Source organism: Dermacentor andersoni, chromosome 1 (genome assembly GCF_023375885.2).
Source record: "Dermacentor andersoni chromosome 1, qqDerAnde1_hic_scaffold, whole genome shotgun sequence".
Taxonomy (NCBI): Eukaryota; Metazoa; Arthropoda; class Arachnida; order Ixodida; family Ixodidae; genus Dermacentor; species Dermacentor andersoni.
In genome coordinates, this window is record NC_092814.1 from 317872638 (window position 1) to 317889745 (window position 17108).

At 48.3% G+C, this 17108-nt stretch overlaps 1 pseudogene; it reads left to right on the forward strand.

The window, feature by feature from the left end:
• Positions 1-7200: 7200 nt before the first annotated feature.
• LOC126548409 (uncharacterized) lies at positions 7201-9354 on the forward strand (annotated as a pseudogene).
• The last annotated feature ends 7754 nt before the right edge of the window (positions 9355-17108 follow it).

The following is a 17108-nucleotide window of genomic DNA, read 5'->3' on the forward strand; positions in this document are numbered from 1 at the left end:
GGCTCATCCTCGCACGCTCTCACTCGCACCTATAGCATGCAGCTCGCTGCCACGCTGTTATCGCACTTGGACTTTATACGGAATATCACGGACACGGTGACGGCGGAAATGTTCCTGGAAGTCTCTATATAATTGCTTTTGCAATGAAACGATGAGGGCTCCCGAGCTAAAGCTTTGGCATTCTCCACATACTATTAGGAGAGGTAAAGCGTCAGGGCAGTCAAGCAATGCAAGACGTCAACGTGAATGCTTCCCTGTCTCTCTGCAGACTCCGCGAAGCGCCTGCAGTCTGCCCCTTCGTAGTCGTATCACCTCTTTCTAGTGACTTGCATCGTTGTATCATTCTTGTATTGTTGAGTTGTATCATTCCCCGTCCAGAAGGCAAGAAGTGCCCACGTGGGCACTACGCACACATCGTTGTGCAGGGGAGCGCGCCGTCTGCTTCATCATCATCATGATCATCATCCAAAACATTTATTGGTTTCTATTTACAGCGTCTTTTGTGGCAATCTGTCAGGGTCTTTTTTGACACTCTTTACTGGCTTTAGCAGGGGCGGCACCCTTTGTCCAGGGCTCCAGCAGTTTCAGCTGCCCTGCGTTCTCGCTGCACGAGACCAATTTGGTCCTAGCAGCGGTAGCCGGCCAGCAGTACCTGCCATTGATCCCCACTTGGATTTATGATTTTGGGGACTGTTGTCATATGTTGGCATTCCCGTGAGATCTCATACATTTTGGGCTCAGGGTATTTAACTGCGCATCTGGCGTGGTACACGTTTTACTGGGTAGACTTATGTTGGGCAAGGTTCCTGCCTGTAGCTGTCTCGAATCAGTGACCTCCTCCCTCGTGAGTGATTTATGTGAGGGGGGATATCGTATCCTGGTTCCCCTGCAGTCGTGTGCCAACAAATCCGACTATTCATTTCGAACAGAAGGTCCACTTTCGAGTGTATAGCTTTCGGGTACTCGGATTGTGTACCGTTGAGCCACCCTGTCCGTCTCTTCGTTCCCCGGCATTCCTGCATGTCCCCGCACCCACAGGACCTTGTGTTGGATCGGCTGTGGCTGTGTTGTATGAAGTGTTACGGCGCCTCTCAGCTCGAGGAATACACGGAGTGCGCGGTGGCCTGTTCTGCCGTTCAGGAAATGTCGGCAGGCGTCTTCTGAATCAGTTGGAATGGTTACGGATTGGCCGGTTCTGAAGCCATCCGCCGCAGCTAGAGCGACGGCTCCACAGCTTGAGTCACGCTTCTTCCGTTTATTGAGCCGCTTGCAGTTTCGGAAAGGCTTGCGTTGATGACCATGGCCATTCTGCATCCTCGTTCGGGATATTGTGCGGCTGCGTACACATATACTACGTCGTTTTTGGTGGAAACGTGCGTTTGATGTCAGTGCATTGGAAGTCTTCAGCTGATGTCGCGTCCGGTGGGTCCCTTCTTTTAAAATATTTTGCGAAACTTTCACAAAGCTTGTAATACAACTTACAAAACATATTTCTTGTTACAAATTTTTGCACGGCATATGCATTCTGTGGAACGATAAACAAATGAAAGAAGGCTCCCTAGGATTAGACCACGTGAGTCTGTCTTTGCCGCCCGCCCATGAGGTGACGTGCAAGTGATGTTAGTCAATAAAAGTAGACGCGTCCCTGGGGTTAAATGTCATGTCTCCACACGACTAGTTCATTTATCAGACGGGGTCTGCAGAGCGCGCGAAGAGCACAAGCTTGGCCGAACTCCAGGCCTTTCTTCATAGCGCCCCTGCTCTTTCATGTCTCATCGTGCCTTATTCTAGCACTTTGAAGGTACCCTACCTAATATGGAATCAACAGAAATTCAAACCAAGAAAACATAGGGGAAATATTTGTTGTTTTACTTGGAGTGTAGAATTGATAAGCTAAGGGAAAATGAAAGTCGATGAAAAAACACGTAGTACGGTTAGAGTTTGTAGTATGAATATTCAAGCGCTACCTCTCTCGTATTCCCTAAATCTCTTGGGAATTTTGATGGTGTCGCTTATTTCATGATGGTTCAATGTGAAAAAAGAATGCTTCATAGCATTCTCGTTTAAGCTACTGCCCTCATATTTAATTGTCGAGCGCTCAAGGGAGTTCTACGGATATCTTAGCGCTTCCGAAGGCTCTATGAAGACGACGGCGAAACCGTGGCATGACGATACTGAAATAATGAAGCTAGTATAACGAGGACAGTACGACGACGACGGCATGATGATAATGGGATGACAACCGATGGTATGACGATGTTGACTTGACGACAATGGAAGGGCAATGATGGCTTCACTATGAGGATATGGCGATGGCATATTGCCGGCATGTTCGCGGCTTAATGACGACGGCGTCATTGTGATGAAATGATGACAGAATGACGTCGATTAAACGATTAAAAAGGTGTGACAAAAGGATGACGACGAGTGTATGATGATGATGGCATCACGACATCTGTATGATGAGGATCATGTGAAGAAGACCGCCTGCCGAGCCTTGTTTGACGACGTTGTAGGACGACGATGGTGTGACAATGATGGCGTGACATCAACTGTATAAGAATTTGATGACGACAATTACGTGAGATAGCTAAGCGACGACTTGGTGTGACGACGCCGATGTGAAAATGACGGCGTCACAAGCACGGGGAGGCGACGACGGCCCATAACCAGTGGCACACATCCCTGGAAACTGCAGATTGCAGAATCTCTGGGTTCGGCGCTCTTGTGCGGACAGCGCCAACGACCCAAAACTGAGAAACGAGCTAAGGAAAACTAACACTTAAAAATAACTTGCCGATTGTTATGCCCAAACACCCACCCTCCGAAAAGAGCAAGGGTACGGCTCGTACCGCTCCTACTGACCCTCTTTTTTATCTCACACCATCTGTTATTACAGCGGAGCTGAATGTAACGAGGGTACCATAGAAATTTCATGTCCGTACACAAAAACTATCATCATCAATGACTCATACGCCCGTAAGTAAGCAAAATATGGAATGGCTTATAGCCCCATAAGCGAGAGGCTACAAGCACTGAGCAAAGTGAAGCGAACAGTTCTTACATTCTTTCTAACCACGCGTGCAACATACACAATGGCATGTCGAAAACTGCCATCATCAATGGCCCATACCCCAGTGGGCAATGGCTCATACCCCCGTTACCAAGCAAGCAAATTCAATGGCCCATAGCCGCGTAAGGTAAATGGCTACTCAAGTGCGATGGTACTATCTGTGGGGTGGTTGTGAGTGATATAAATGTGTATGTTTCGGGACGGAAAAGGGAGTGGTTTGCCCGTTTCGTGTTGTAGAATTATTGCTAACCGACCAACCAGTGGTGTACGTGCATCTATTTTACATAATCATAGCATGTGTTTGCTGTTGCGAGTATGCAGACCAGTGTACATCACAGTGACTATAAAGCCATTGTGACCGTCGTTACTAAGTGGCAATCGAATATTATTCCAGTGCATTGGGTTCTCGAATAAAGTAGTCATTATTCGAAAATTCGAATACGTTTTAAATATTATCGAATACTTTACGTTGACCACTATACACTGCTGGAAAAAAGAAAAAGAAGTGTTTGCACTAACTGTTAAAGAGAAAATCTCGTTCTTTGAAGCTAAAGTCGTGATAAAGGATTATCATGATTTTCGCGAAGAAGTAGTGCCGATGGGACGCTGGTGGGGCCCGTATCTCAGAGGCCTCAGGAGTTCTCCTGAGGCCTCAGGGTTTGCTGGTTGTTTATTTATGATTCCGTACCGACGCGTTGGTGAAACGACCGCGTGTCGGCTCTCAAGCAGCCTTTGTTGCTGCACCAAGCTGTCGGCTTTCGCTGCCGCAGCCGTGAAAACTTCAAGCGTACTTCCAACGTGAGGCCTATCACGCGAAATCACGCATTACTGGCTAAAAAGACCGCTCAACGAAGTCGTTTTTTTTTTGCTCCAGAGACTCCAGAGAGGAAAGCTAGTTTCTATTTTATAATCACTGATAATAACGTTGCAAAGAAATAAGCCTTGACTACGACGCATGTTGCGCTGCTGGCGGTCCGTTGATGGACGATGGATGGATGGGTGGATGCGGATGGATGTTAGGAGCGTCCGCTTTGGAACGGGGTGGTTGATTGCGCCACCAAGCTCTTGCTATCATAGTGCCTAATATACTAACCAAGTTAAAAAATAAAAAAAAATAAAAAAAACACTATGAACTTTCACAACCACATTTTCTGACCCTCTATTGCAACTTTGCTTTTCTAAGTCTCCTTTATTTGTCATTTCCCTACTTTTCTTCCACCAATCTTCCAATCGCCTCTTACTAATCTCTATTGTTTACATGTTTACTTTTCCCCTGCTCTCGCTGAACCCAAGGGCTTCAAGGAGGCCAGTGGTGCCTAAATCGACTTCTGGGAAGCCATCTTCACGTTCAATATAAAACATGCTCCATCGTTTCGCCAGCTTGACCGCAGCCAAACACATGCCTATTTTTCCTTCTTATATCTTGCTTTACAGGAGCGTGTTCTAAGGCATCCTGATCTCGCCGCGAAAAGTAATGAGCTTCCCTTTGAGTTATCATAAATTGTTTCATTTGGTATTTCACATTTGGTACCCAGCACGCCCCCTGACACCATCACCTTTCCCCATCGGCACATGAAAACGCTGGTGGAAATTCTTTTAATTGCTTCACTGCAACATTAAGCGGTGGGATGGTCTACCACACCAATGTAAGATTTAATTTGCAACTGCAAATCGCCTTCAGGGACACACCTACCGGTTCCAAGAATAATGTGTATGTAGAAATACTATGCATGTTTTTAGTGAAGGGCATTTTCTGTCCTCGTTAAAAATTAAGCTTTTGAATATGAAATTAAAATAAATTCCGGGGTCCTATGAGCCTTAACCACGTTCTCATTTCGAGGCACGCCATAGTGACTCTAATAGGTGGATAAATTTTGAGCACCGGGGATTCTTCATCGTGCACCCAATGCGCGGTGCACGGGCGTTCTTGCATTTTGCTCCCATCGAAAGCTATGTATATCCAACCGGCAGTGATATAAGTAATAGTTGCAACGTGGAAGCATAGTGACCACCGTACGATGAAAAGAAGCACATGCAGGTGAAATTGCCGTAACATGAATGGCTCGGTGGCCTGGTAGCCGCAGTAAGTGAACTAAGCAGAGATGATGTGAAGCTTGTGAACAACATGTGTTCGAAGGAGCCCAATTTTGGTCTTGTCGACTGCACTGCATACAAAACGAGAATCTCTGACAAGAATTATTCTTGTAGCTTTTATGGGGAATTTCCAAAGGCTAAAACCATACAACGAAGTGTTTTGCCTTGAAAAGTGTACGTGTATTCAGGAAGACGAAGCTTATTAGATAGGCTAGTCTAGAGAAGCTGAGTGCATTCCTGCGACTGCCTGCTCTTCACATGAGGATGCTTCAATCGCTTTCTCATGCGCTTTGAGCAGCTATAGAAAGGCTTTTCATAAGGTTTGGTGACGCTGGCGTGAACTGAAATCAATCCATTCTTCCAGTCACGGATGCTTGAGACATCGGGAGAATTCTGCACGTTTATACATTACTCATCTTTGCGTCAGGCCGGTTTTTTCTATCCAAACCCCGTGTTTGCTGATGTATGGTGAGGAAACCAAGGAAGCCAAAACTTTTTGGAGACGATAGAAAATGAAAGCTTCCCTTCATCAGCTTCTGACTCCATTTCACGCGTCGAGGCGGTTCAGACTCCGCATGCTGAGAGTGAATAGCGACACGTCAGCGCAGTATGACGTTGCAACAGCCATTGACGTTTATGGCCGCACCCAAGGGTGTTTTTTGCTACATGCTGTTGTGGAAGTTATGTCGCAAAACTGAAGTCCGATCACCGCCGTCTTAGGAGGAGACGGTGAAACATTGGCTTATAGTGAAGAAAACAAATCGCTATCTTCACAGTCGCTAGGAGTTTATTATGATTAATTTTCCAATGCAGATAGTTGTCGCCGTGCATATCTCTTTTACTGGTTTACAATGAAGTCTGAGGCTCGTGACAAATTTTATTGGGGTTCATGCATCATAACTCAGCAGAAGATAATGCATAGTATAGGATAGCCAGCTTTTATTTCATAAATAGCGTCGCGTTAAATGAAGAGCCAATGCACATTATCTGTATGTGGACATTATCCTACAGGGCTCTAAATGTTTTAAAGTTTTAATGTTCAACTTGTTTAGCGATAAGCCGGAACCATGTAGTGCCAAAATGTCGTAGTTTTTTGCTCATTCTTAGCAATAATTTTTCACCTTTGCGGTCCTGCAAGCTACACAGAAGGAAAAGCGGACAGGAAGGTTTTTCTACGTAAGTCCTACATACTAATTGCAATGAAAGCAAGAAGAAGCACCTCATTCTGAATATCGGACGAGCTACGTTCGCATGAGCAGAAATTTTGCTGACTTAAACCACGATGGCAAATAAATGGGAAGGTAGAATGAAACTGGTTTATTGCACAAAATACGTTCGCTGGCAGCGCTGTAGAGAAAAAAGGCATTTGACGCTTTAGTTCAAGTGTATACGGCTGCATTGGTGCACTTCGTTTCTGTGAATGGGAACATAACAATATGGACTGCCGCGCACGCTGGTCTTGCCAGAAACGAAGCGCTTCAAGCCTGCGCCCGATTATTTACGGTCCGGGCGCAGGCATTAGATGAGCCAGGCTCCGTTGCGGCAGCGGCTACGTTAACTGCGCGGTATCGCCTTCCAACTTTTCACTTCCGTAGCCGCTACCGCCTAGCACGTTTAATCTTCCCGCAGCTAATAAACAAATCCTCGCGCAGGTGCGAGGTGCTGTGGAGACAGTGGCATTCACACCTGGCCCTCTCCTTCCCCCCCCCCACCTCATCGACACCACTCTCTACCACTCACCTAGCTGGAAATTTTGCTGCACAACCAAAGCCAATTTGAATCACATCATGTGGGGGTACCCTAAGCACCCACCACCCTTGTTCCTACGTAAATTAATAGGCAGCGAAGAGCAGGGGGAGGCTGCCTTGCGATGCTCCAGGCGCGGTATCGTGGGCCCATTGAGAAGGTTGCGAGGGACTATCATGCGTAGCAGCCCCCCCCCCTTCTATCCGTTTTCCCCTTTCCTTCAAAAAAGAAAAAAAAAGTTTTCTGCCCTGCCCTCCCCCTCTCCCACCACCACCACGACGACGTCAATGCAGTATAAGCCCCACTACCTGGAAGAATCGGAGCTTTACCCAAATTCCATCATCGGATTTCGGAAGAAGCTCGGGACGCAAGACGCCATGATCTTACTGAAGAACGAGATCATCGACGATACGACGGGCACCAAGGACAACAGAGCCATACTCGGGCTGGACTTGCAGAGCGCCTTCGATAAAGTGAGGCACTCGGCTATCCTGGTCCAAGTATCCAGACTAAACATGGGTAGAAGGACATACCAGCACATCAAAGACTTCCTGACGGAACGGACCACCGAAATCTGCGCGGGAGACCTGCAGCTCGAAGAGAAGAAGCTGGGAAGCGTCGGAACTCCGCAGGGCTCGGTGATCTCCCCGCTTCTCTTCAACCTCGTGATGATCGGGGTGGCCAACCGGCTAGAAAGAGTAGCGGGAGTCCGACACACCATCTACGCCAACGACGTTACGCTATGGGTACCGGGAGGAAGCGACGGACACATCGAGACAACGCTGCAAGAAGCGGTCAACGCCATCGAGGAGCAGCTGGGCGGGTCTGGACTCGTTTGCTCTCCGGCCAAGTCAGAACTGCTGGTGATTCCACCGACAGGAGCTGGCAGGAAAAGAAAGAATATGGAAGTCGAGTACGAGCGGCCCAAGATCACGGTCAAGACAGCGGGAGGAGAAGTAATACCGGAGGTCGAGAAGATTCGAGTGCTCGGGCTGCTCATCCAGCGAAACCGAGTCAACGGTGAAACGGTCAACAAGCTCGCGGCCAAAGCGGCCGCGGCAATGAGACTCATCAAGAGGGTGTCCAACAGAAGAGCGGGGATGAAGGAGGAGAGCCTGACTAGGCTCGTTCAATCCTTCGCAGTTAGCCATATAACGTATGTGGCCGCTTTCCACAACTGGAGGCCGAGCGAACGTAACAAGATAGACGCCACCATACGCAAGGCGTATAAGGCGGCACTCGGCCTCCTCGGGAGCACGAGCACCGAAAAAATCATGGCGCTGGGAGTCCACAACACGCTTGACGAAATAGCCAAAGCACAGAGAACGGCACAACTCGAGCGTTTCTCTGAAACGAGAACCGGAAGAAAGATACTGCGGGACCTTGGCCTCGAGCCGAGGGAAGGCGAGCAGCAGAAAGACGCACCTAGACCGGATAGCATCAACAGAAAGCTCAGGGTCTGCCCGATCCCGAGGAACGTGAACCCCGAGCACAACAAGTAGCGGAGGTTGGCGAGGGCCAGGGCTCTCGTGGACCTCCACGCCAGAAAAGAAGGCGCCATCTATGTGGACGCGGCGGAGTACCGAGGGAGCAGCGACGCATACGCGGTGGTGGCTGTCGGGGCATCGACGGGTGCAACGAAGACCGCGGCGAGCGTCCGGACTCGAGAGGCGCACCGGGCGGAGGAGGTGGCCATCGCCTTGGCCGTCTCCGACCCTGGATGCACTACAGTGTTGTGTGACTCTAGAACGGCAGTGAAGAACTACGCCAAGGGTAGGGTATGTAGTGAGGCTGCGCGCATACTGCGCAAGGCCGAAGACATCGGACGCAAAAGCGCTGTGGTGATCAAGTGGTTTCCGGCCCACATGGGTAGTGACGTGTCGGAAAGCGGGAACGTGAACCACATCGAGAAGGCCAACTCGGCCGCGCGAGGACTAACCAACCGCGCAGCTGCAAGCACGGCCGACTCGGAGTGTTGGTCGCGGTGCAGTGCCAAGGACAAGATGACCACCTTCAATGAAATAGTGAAGTGGTACAGACTTAACAGACAGACTATGCCGCCACCTCACCCGGGGCTTACCCGGAAGGAGGCAGTGTTATACAGGCAATTACAGACGGGGTCCCTGCTCACCCCGGTGCTAGCTAAACACGTGTGTCCGAGCGTGTACGCGAGTGACGTGTGTAGACTGTGCGCTAAGGAGAGAGCCACCGCGGCTCACATCCTTTGGGACTGTAGTACAAATCCACGAGAAGCCAGCGAGAAAACGACGATCCCGCCGCAGCTAGAGGCCGCAACGAGGAGATATGACCAAGATACACAACTCAAGGCCGTCCAGCAGGTCTCGGCAGCTCTAGAGAGGCAGCGACTTCGCGAAACCGAGGAGAAGGGGGGCAGCACCCCGAGGAAGGGGGCGGCGGCCCTCTCGGATCCGTGGAAGTAGCGAGGAACCAAGACCTCGAGGAGCACAATGCACGAGACTGACGTAGTGGCCGGGTCGCGGTAAATGCTTGTCCTCCCTGCGTGGAGGGAGCCTAACCGACTCTGCAGGCATTTTCACTAAAGTTGTTCTCTCTCTCTCTCTTACGAGAGAGCAATAAGCGCAAGTGCAAGATATTTGTAGGTGGATTAAGAGCTCTCCTTATCGAAATGACGAGCATAACCAAAAGTCTGTGCCTGAAACTGGCGAGTTTTTATATTCCCTTGCATGTCATGAATTACAACTGAAAGAAATCACGGATGCATGCTCCGAGCTACGCACAGGGTTAATTACGTAAAGTGAAGAAACGGTATCAAGCTCACCTGCTGGCAGTGTTTAACACAAGTTAAAAAAAATGTGCAGAACGTACGCACTGTGGGAATCGACGTAAGCGAAGGTTTCTGTGCTGGATGCTTTGATTGATGATAATTAGCGGTAATCTTCATGGTTAAGCGTAATTTCTTCGACGTTCAGTCCAACACGAGATGTGTGAGTTGATGTTAAACATTACCTTGCGGGCACCGGTGCTGTTTTTCTGCTTAGTATACACAGAACACCCATGCAGAGGTGTTTGCTTGAGCCGTTGTACTGCGCCATATCCTCCGTAACGGTTAGCTTTGTCATTGCCTCACACGGAAAATAGAATAGTGGCAGAAGTGTTAAACTGTATTTGAATTATGGGGCTGTACCTGCGAAAACCATTATCGGATTATGAGGCACGCCTCAGTGGCAAACTCGGAAGTAATTTTGACCCCGTAGAATATTTATGTGCCCTTTAACCTTAGTGCGCGAGCGCATTTGTGTATCACCTCCGTGGAAATACGGCTGCCATGGTCGGGATGGACCCCGCGATCTTGCACAATGTCATAGGCGCACAGCTGCGGAGGCGGGCACAGAAGTGTTGATTTCACGTGCGACCGTTTCCGTAGTTTCGCCCCGACGCCGCAGTACCTTAATACGGCTTTGCGTCAGTACGCCGTGTGTCATTTGTCCGCTTGACATATTTGCGTGGTGTTTAGTTTTCAGAAGTAGGAGAAACCGTGCCGGACCTTGAACCTCAACTTACCAGTTTGCCCGCAGCTGCTGTCGTGTGAAGTAGTAGCGCTTCCTCGCCTTCTCACTTCGCCTTTTCCCTCTCCCACCCGCCCCCCATATATATACGTATATATGGGTACCGCGAGCGAAGAGTGTCAACGCAGTCATTCACTCATTTCGCGGCTGCGTCGGTTCTACCAATACCACCTGGAAGAAGTTAACGTCGAAGCACTGCCTGATGTCTGCTACCCTACGTCATCGAATGGAGCCGATCGAAATAACGCCCCTCACCTTGGCTACAGCCTACGGAACGAATACAGCGTATCTGAGCTACCCTAGTTTAACACTCAAAGGCGGGTGGGACTTGGAATTACCATAATAATAATAATAATAATAATATAATAATAATAATAATAATAATAAAATAATCATGTTGTTCTTCTACTTCATCTTCACAACAATTACCCCGTCAGAACTTGCCGTCCGGATGTCCCTCTTAGGTGTGAGCCATTCGAACACATTTATCTGTATGCATGAGAGTATGTGTTCGTATTTTGCGGGTATCCCCCAAGCAATCCTTAAAAAAGGAAGACTGAATCCTGGCGCCTTTAGAAGGACTACGTTTCCAGCACAGCGGCATGCAATTCCAGCGAGCCCTGTGATTCCGTGGATTAGATTAGATTGCAGGATATTACAGCCGAGCACACGAACAGAACCACTTGTCTGCTCTGGCCACCATGTAACGAAGCAGGCTTGTCGAGATAATGTCGTAGCTTTTGAACGGAATACTTATGAAATAAATGTTGAAGCACAGTGAGAAATAGAGTGCCAGGGCTCCTTCAATTTCGCCTATTACCATCGCCCGCACATAGCATGCTCAAGGAATGAAGATAGCAACGTATTTCGATCGCAAAAAACTGTATTTTAAACTCATATAACGATACTACTTTCAAACAAGTACACCGAAAAAAATATAAAATGTTACGAAAAAAAAGTGCACCCACGCCCGGCAAGGGGTGCCACAGTTTCGTTGCACAATCGTCGCGGGATAGCGACACGGCGACTAGCTCGCAGCGGTTGCTGGGGGCGTCCTCGCCAAGCCTTGCGCAAGGTGACCATCCTGTGAAAGCAGTGGAGGCGGCAGTGCACTAGGATACGCCTAGTGTGGTTATCGCGCCAGTGAACCGAGTGCACTTTGATGTCGCTGGTCACGTGGTCAGCAGAGAACGCACGGTCAGCGACTCAGCTTGGATAAGCGCAGGTGAGGTGGCGGTAAGGCCGCCTGCAGAGCTTGGGGCTGTTGTGTCGCTGTAGCTGCGACGAGGTGCAGCCGAGCAGACGGCAGCCACACGTGCGGCGACGCAGGAGACGACGGGCGACTCCTGTCGGGATTGTCGCACGGCCTTCTACTCTGTTCTGGGCGAACCTGATGGAATAAAGAAAAAGATGCAATTGTGTGTGATTCAGTCACGAGGAGGGTCAATGTCCTCTTAGCAAACGAAAAATTTTAAGAATTGTTACAGCAGGTGAACAAATACCCTATCGAGGTAAACAACATTTTGATTGTTTGAGTTTGTGTGAAGCTGCTAATGATGTGTTCTGCGCAGTTAATCGAATATAGTGCAAAACAGCGATCCTTTCAATGTCTTTAGAACGAGTAAAGGACAGATTTATCTTTTACACATCTAGGAAAGAAGGTTTGTCTATATGAAGGAGCTCTGCCAAAGGAATAGTTATGTGCTGACGAAGCTTTCGAGAGCGTAACTGTAGCAGAAGAGACGTTGCTTGCAATGCACAACAGCAGCATACGCGAACATGGATGCGTACGTATACTATTCGAATTACTTCAACTACTCTCTCACGTAACCGTAAACGGGGAAATAAAACGCTATGTCTAATGCTGTCTGCGATATAACGTATTTGCAGTGGAAGTGAAATAGGCATTGTGGAGCTTTGCGGACATGGAAACTCAGTCGTCGGAAGCAGGCAAGGTGGAGGAAGGCTCACGCAAGAGGAAAATGTCATCCACCTGAAATTTCGGATATTTTTCACAATTAGGAAAAGTGGAAGCTAAATAAAAATTCGCTTTCTGAAATCTCGTTTTCAGTGTTCCTTATAAGTTCAACTGTAGTATGACGCTTTAAAGGAGACCCTTCACCGTTCTTCAGAAACAAAAGTTCTCAGCTTATGAAAAATTTGTCCCGGTCCGAAGAGATCGACCTCGGGATCAACGCCTTTCATTGGCGGTCTTTCTACCGTCTGAGTTAAAGAGGAAGTTAGCAGATCGCAGCAGGATGGTGAATTAATCGACGTCTCCAAGCACGTGGACACAGATCATGGGAAATCAGTTGCACTGAAGCGCGCAAGGTGGAGGAAGGTTCATGAAAGGAAAATTGTCATTCACCCAAATCAATGTGTCTCGACTTGTCGATTGATTAGCCTTCGTGCTGCGTGCACTTAAGCTGGACTTCTGGTTATCTCAGATGGTGGAAAGACCACCCCGGAAATGCGTCGGTACTGGCTTTATTCCGCGAACCTGGACGAATTTTTCTTGAATTGCGAAGCTTTCTTTTATGGGCAGCTCATCTGGACACGTAGCAGCCAGCATCCCAAACGGCCGCTTGGCGAAGCTTGCGCGTTTTCTTGAGAATGAGCGGGTTTCTCAAGAATACCTGAAGTATAGGGCAAATATTGGAAAAGCCAGGTGACAGAGACTTTCTAGAAAACAAGTCACACGAGACAAATGCAGTGATTAGGCTGTGGAAAGCTGGAAGTTTCTTCCCACAGGGGTTAAACATCCAGCTTTGGAAGCATATGGAAATCACGAAACGTTTGTCTCGATTTTCGAGACAAAAACTGTCACTGTAATAAATCTAGGGCAGCTGTCGATATAGGGGGTAAATTGTGATCATCAAAATCGTAATCATCATCATCATCAGCCTTTTTATATTCACTGCAGGATGAAGGCCTCTCCCTGCGATCTCCAATTACCCCTGTCCTGCGCCAACCGATTCCACTAGCGCCCGCGAATTTCCAAATTTCTTCGCTCGACCTACTCTTCTGTCGTCCTCGACTGCGTTTGTCTTTTCTTAGTACCTATTCTGTAACCCTAACGGTACAACGGTTATCTAAACTTCGCATTACATGACCTGCCCAGCTCTATTCTTTACTCTTGATGTCAATTAGAATATCGTAAATACCCGTTTGCTCTCTGATCCAAGCCGCTCTCTTTCTGTTTCTTGACGTTATGCCTAGCAATCTTCGTTCCATCGCTCTTTGCGCGGTCCTCAACTTGTTCTCAAGCTTCTTTGTCAGTCTCCAAGTCTCTGCCCCATATGTCAGCACTGGTAAAATGCACTGATTGTACAGCCGTCAGCCCGCTTAACACGAACGCTCCGCAGCGTGGCCGGACCGGCTTGGACTGACGCCAGCGCCGAGAAGTGATGTGCTCTGTTATATCGGTATGTTTGCGGCGGCTTACGATAGCTGCAGCGCAGCTCGATGTGACTGCTCGTCTTGTCTTTCGTTTGTGCCTGACCGGCGGCGAGAGGGTGCTCACTTGCGTGTCCGTTTCGCTCGTGCCTGCGGTCTCACGCGCGTCCAGAAAACACGTTGCGGTTTGCTTATATCGGCAATGCGAAATAGCGGGCGACAGCTCGCGCGTATTTCGGGTTTGGCCGCAAAGCTGGTGCTTTAACGAAATGATAAATAGGAAAAGGAGAGCAAACGCAGGTTTGTGGCGTTTGTAAAGGTGGGACAATAAATAGATCTGCGAATCTGGTGGTATAGTTGTCGATGTTCTTCATTTCTTATATTCTCTGATAGCGCGCATCGGAGTGATCACGCAGGTTAGTGTCTGGCTTCCTGTTTAGTTCACGATGCACTGAAGATCCAGTGTCAGGGTGTAAGAGCTGCGCGTGTCCTGAGGAAGACCCGTGGATGCGATGCAAACTAAACATTTAATGTCTAGTTATTGGCGAAAAGCGCTAAATAGCTTCTTTTTAGGTAACCAGAAAGACTCTGATCATAGATGCAATGTACCGAAAGGTAGCATCTTATAGCTTATAACTGCACATAAGGCAACTCGAGGCCCCCGTCGCATCTTGGTTACTTAAAGGGACACTAAAGGTTAATATTAAGTCAACGTGGACTGTTGAAATACCCTCCCAGAAACCTGGAAACGCTTGTTTCGTGCGAAGAAGAGACTTATTTTAAGAGAAAATGCGTTCTGAAGCGTCCGCGTACCTCTAGCACAGTTCAAATCACCCGCCCTCCGATCGAGGAGTATTTACGTCATGGTCTCATAGTGACGTTGCGCCGTCGGTGAGTAAAACCATACTAAAACGGCTCCCGCAGACGGCGCTACGGCTTTTCTGCACAAAACGCAAACGCGCGGACAGAAACAGAGCCAAGACAGAGCCGACAGTAGCGCGAAAGCGGAATTGTGGTGGCTAGCGGAAGGGAAAGCGCACGACGATAAGCTGGTTCTTTATTCCATGACGCTAACTTCGACGCTCGTTGCAATGGATGACCCTGACAACTACACATTAGCTGGCGATGCTGGGCTCGAGTTGAGCGATTTAAGCACTGATGAATGTGACCTGCTGTTGAGAGCTCGCGCTGCCGGCCTCGTTGCGTACTATTACGACGACGGCCTGCTTTGAAAGGCACTTCACGCGACTTCAGTAAGTCGGTGTTGAACTCGTAATCCTCTGGACGAAAGTGCAGCGAGCATACGACGTGATTTTTCGGCTCTTTGCCAGCGCGCTGTGGCAGAGGTACTGCACTTAACCACTTCGAACGGAGAGGTTCAGTCGTTGGCACACAGTGATAAGTAACATTGGATTCGCCGCTGCAACAGCCCTTGGCCAAGTTCCGCGGACCGTTCGTGCCTCCCACGACACCACATGGACGTGGCATTCTCACTGCTTGTTCCAAATGCAAGTTTCGCGAGCCAGCAGGACCACCGCAGCACGACGCGATAAAGAAACAACTGAAACTCCAAAGCGCGCGCGGCGCAAAGTCCAGCGCGCACAGTCGAGCGAAAACGAAACCTTTCGATCACCCATACTACTCAATTGTCATGTCAAAATATTATTTTTTTCTTAGAATCGAATAGAAGTAGACAAGTAGCATTTTCTTCCGTCTTGTAATCTAATGAAATGATCTTTTTAATACGAGTAGTTGAGTACTAGTGACATAAATTATGATGAGGAGTGCTTTCGTCATCGGGCTAGTACCGGAATGTTGCTGGGGGGTCTCATATCGTGTCATGCAGTCACTTCAATTTCTCGGTTACTAAAGCTTTGTTCGCAATTATATATAGACGTTCTAGAGCATTGCTTTATCACTTTAACTTGACTTTCTAGTAACCTTTAGTGTCCCTTTAAACAGCGGGTTCCCGATATTATTCACAGAGTGATGCTTGACACTTTGCAATTCGCGTATCCTATATGGTTTTTTCGCTAGTTTTCAAACAGGCAAACTGCAGTTAAAATTTTAAATGGCTGTATGTTCTTACTGAAAAAAGATTCGGCAGAGGCAGTGAAGACTGCTTACGTGTGGGAATGCGAAAACATGTCATTTAGAGAAGACATAGAGGTTTGGTTGCGGTTTGCGAAGTTAGTTTATTAAATGCGATGCATTTCCTGGCAAAAATTTGCCACTTCGAAAGTATCTATCTATCTATCTATCTATCTATATATATATATATATATATATATATATATATATATATATATATATATATATATATATATATATATAATATATAGCTAGCTAGCTTGCCGCCTACGTCTTGGTGCTCTCATGGTCGTTCGTTACCTTGATAGGCTCCCCACGCCCCGCTTCGCATAACATCGATTCCCACAGGGCATGGAATCTGCCTGCTTTTTCAGGTGTTCAGTCTTTACTTTTTCGAATTTTAAGCACTACGCACACTCACAGACAGGCGTGTATGACATCACCCGGAACGTTGTACGACGAACGGTTGCGTCACAATTTCGGTGCGATGGCACCTGCAAGAGCACTCCGCGAGAGCACTCCGATGCGCGCGAGAATATGAGAAATGAAGAACATAAACAACTATGCCACCGGATTCGCAAATATATTTATTGTCCAACCTTCAAAAACGCCACAAACCCGTATTTGCTCTCCTTTTCCTATTCGTCATTTCGTTAAAGCACCAGCTTTGCGGCCAGACCCGAAAGGCGTCGCCCGCCATTTCGCTTTGTCGATATAAGCAAACCGCAACGTGTTTTCTGGACGCGCGTGAGGCTGCAGGCACGAGCGAAACGGACATGTCAAGTGAGCACACTCTCGCCGCCGGTCAGGCACAAACGAAAGAAAAGACGAGCAGTCATATCGAGCTGCGCTCCAGCTATCGTAAGCCGCCGCAAACATACCGATATAACACAGCACATCACTTCGCGGCGCTGGCGTCAGTCCAAGCCGGTCCGGACACGCTGCGGAGCGTTCGTGTTAAGCGTGCTGACGGCTGTACACCTTCCTTTTCAATGTAGTACAAATTGTCTGTAGTCCGGAAAGATCTTCGGATTGATGCCTGGCTCAACTCTCCGCACTCAGCGTAGCGCTGTTCTCGAAAGCGATTTTGGAAACACAGTCCTACAATCTCCCATGGCACCTTCATAATCCAAAGCTTCTCATTGTTGCACCGTCCGAAG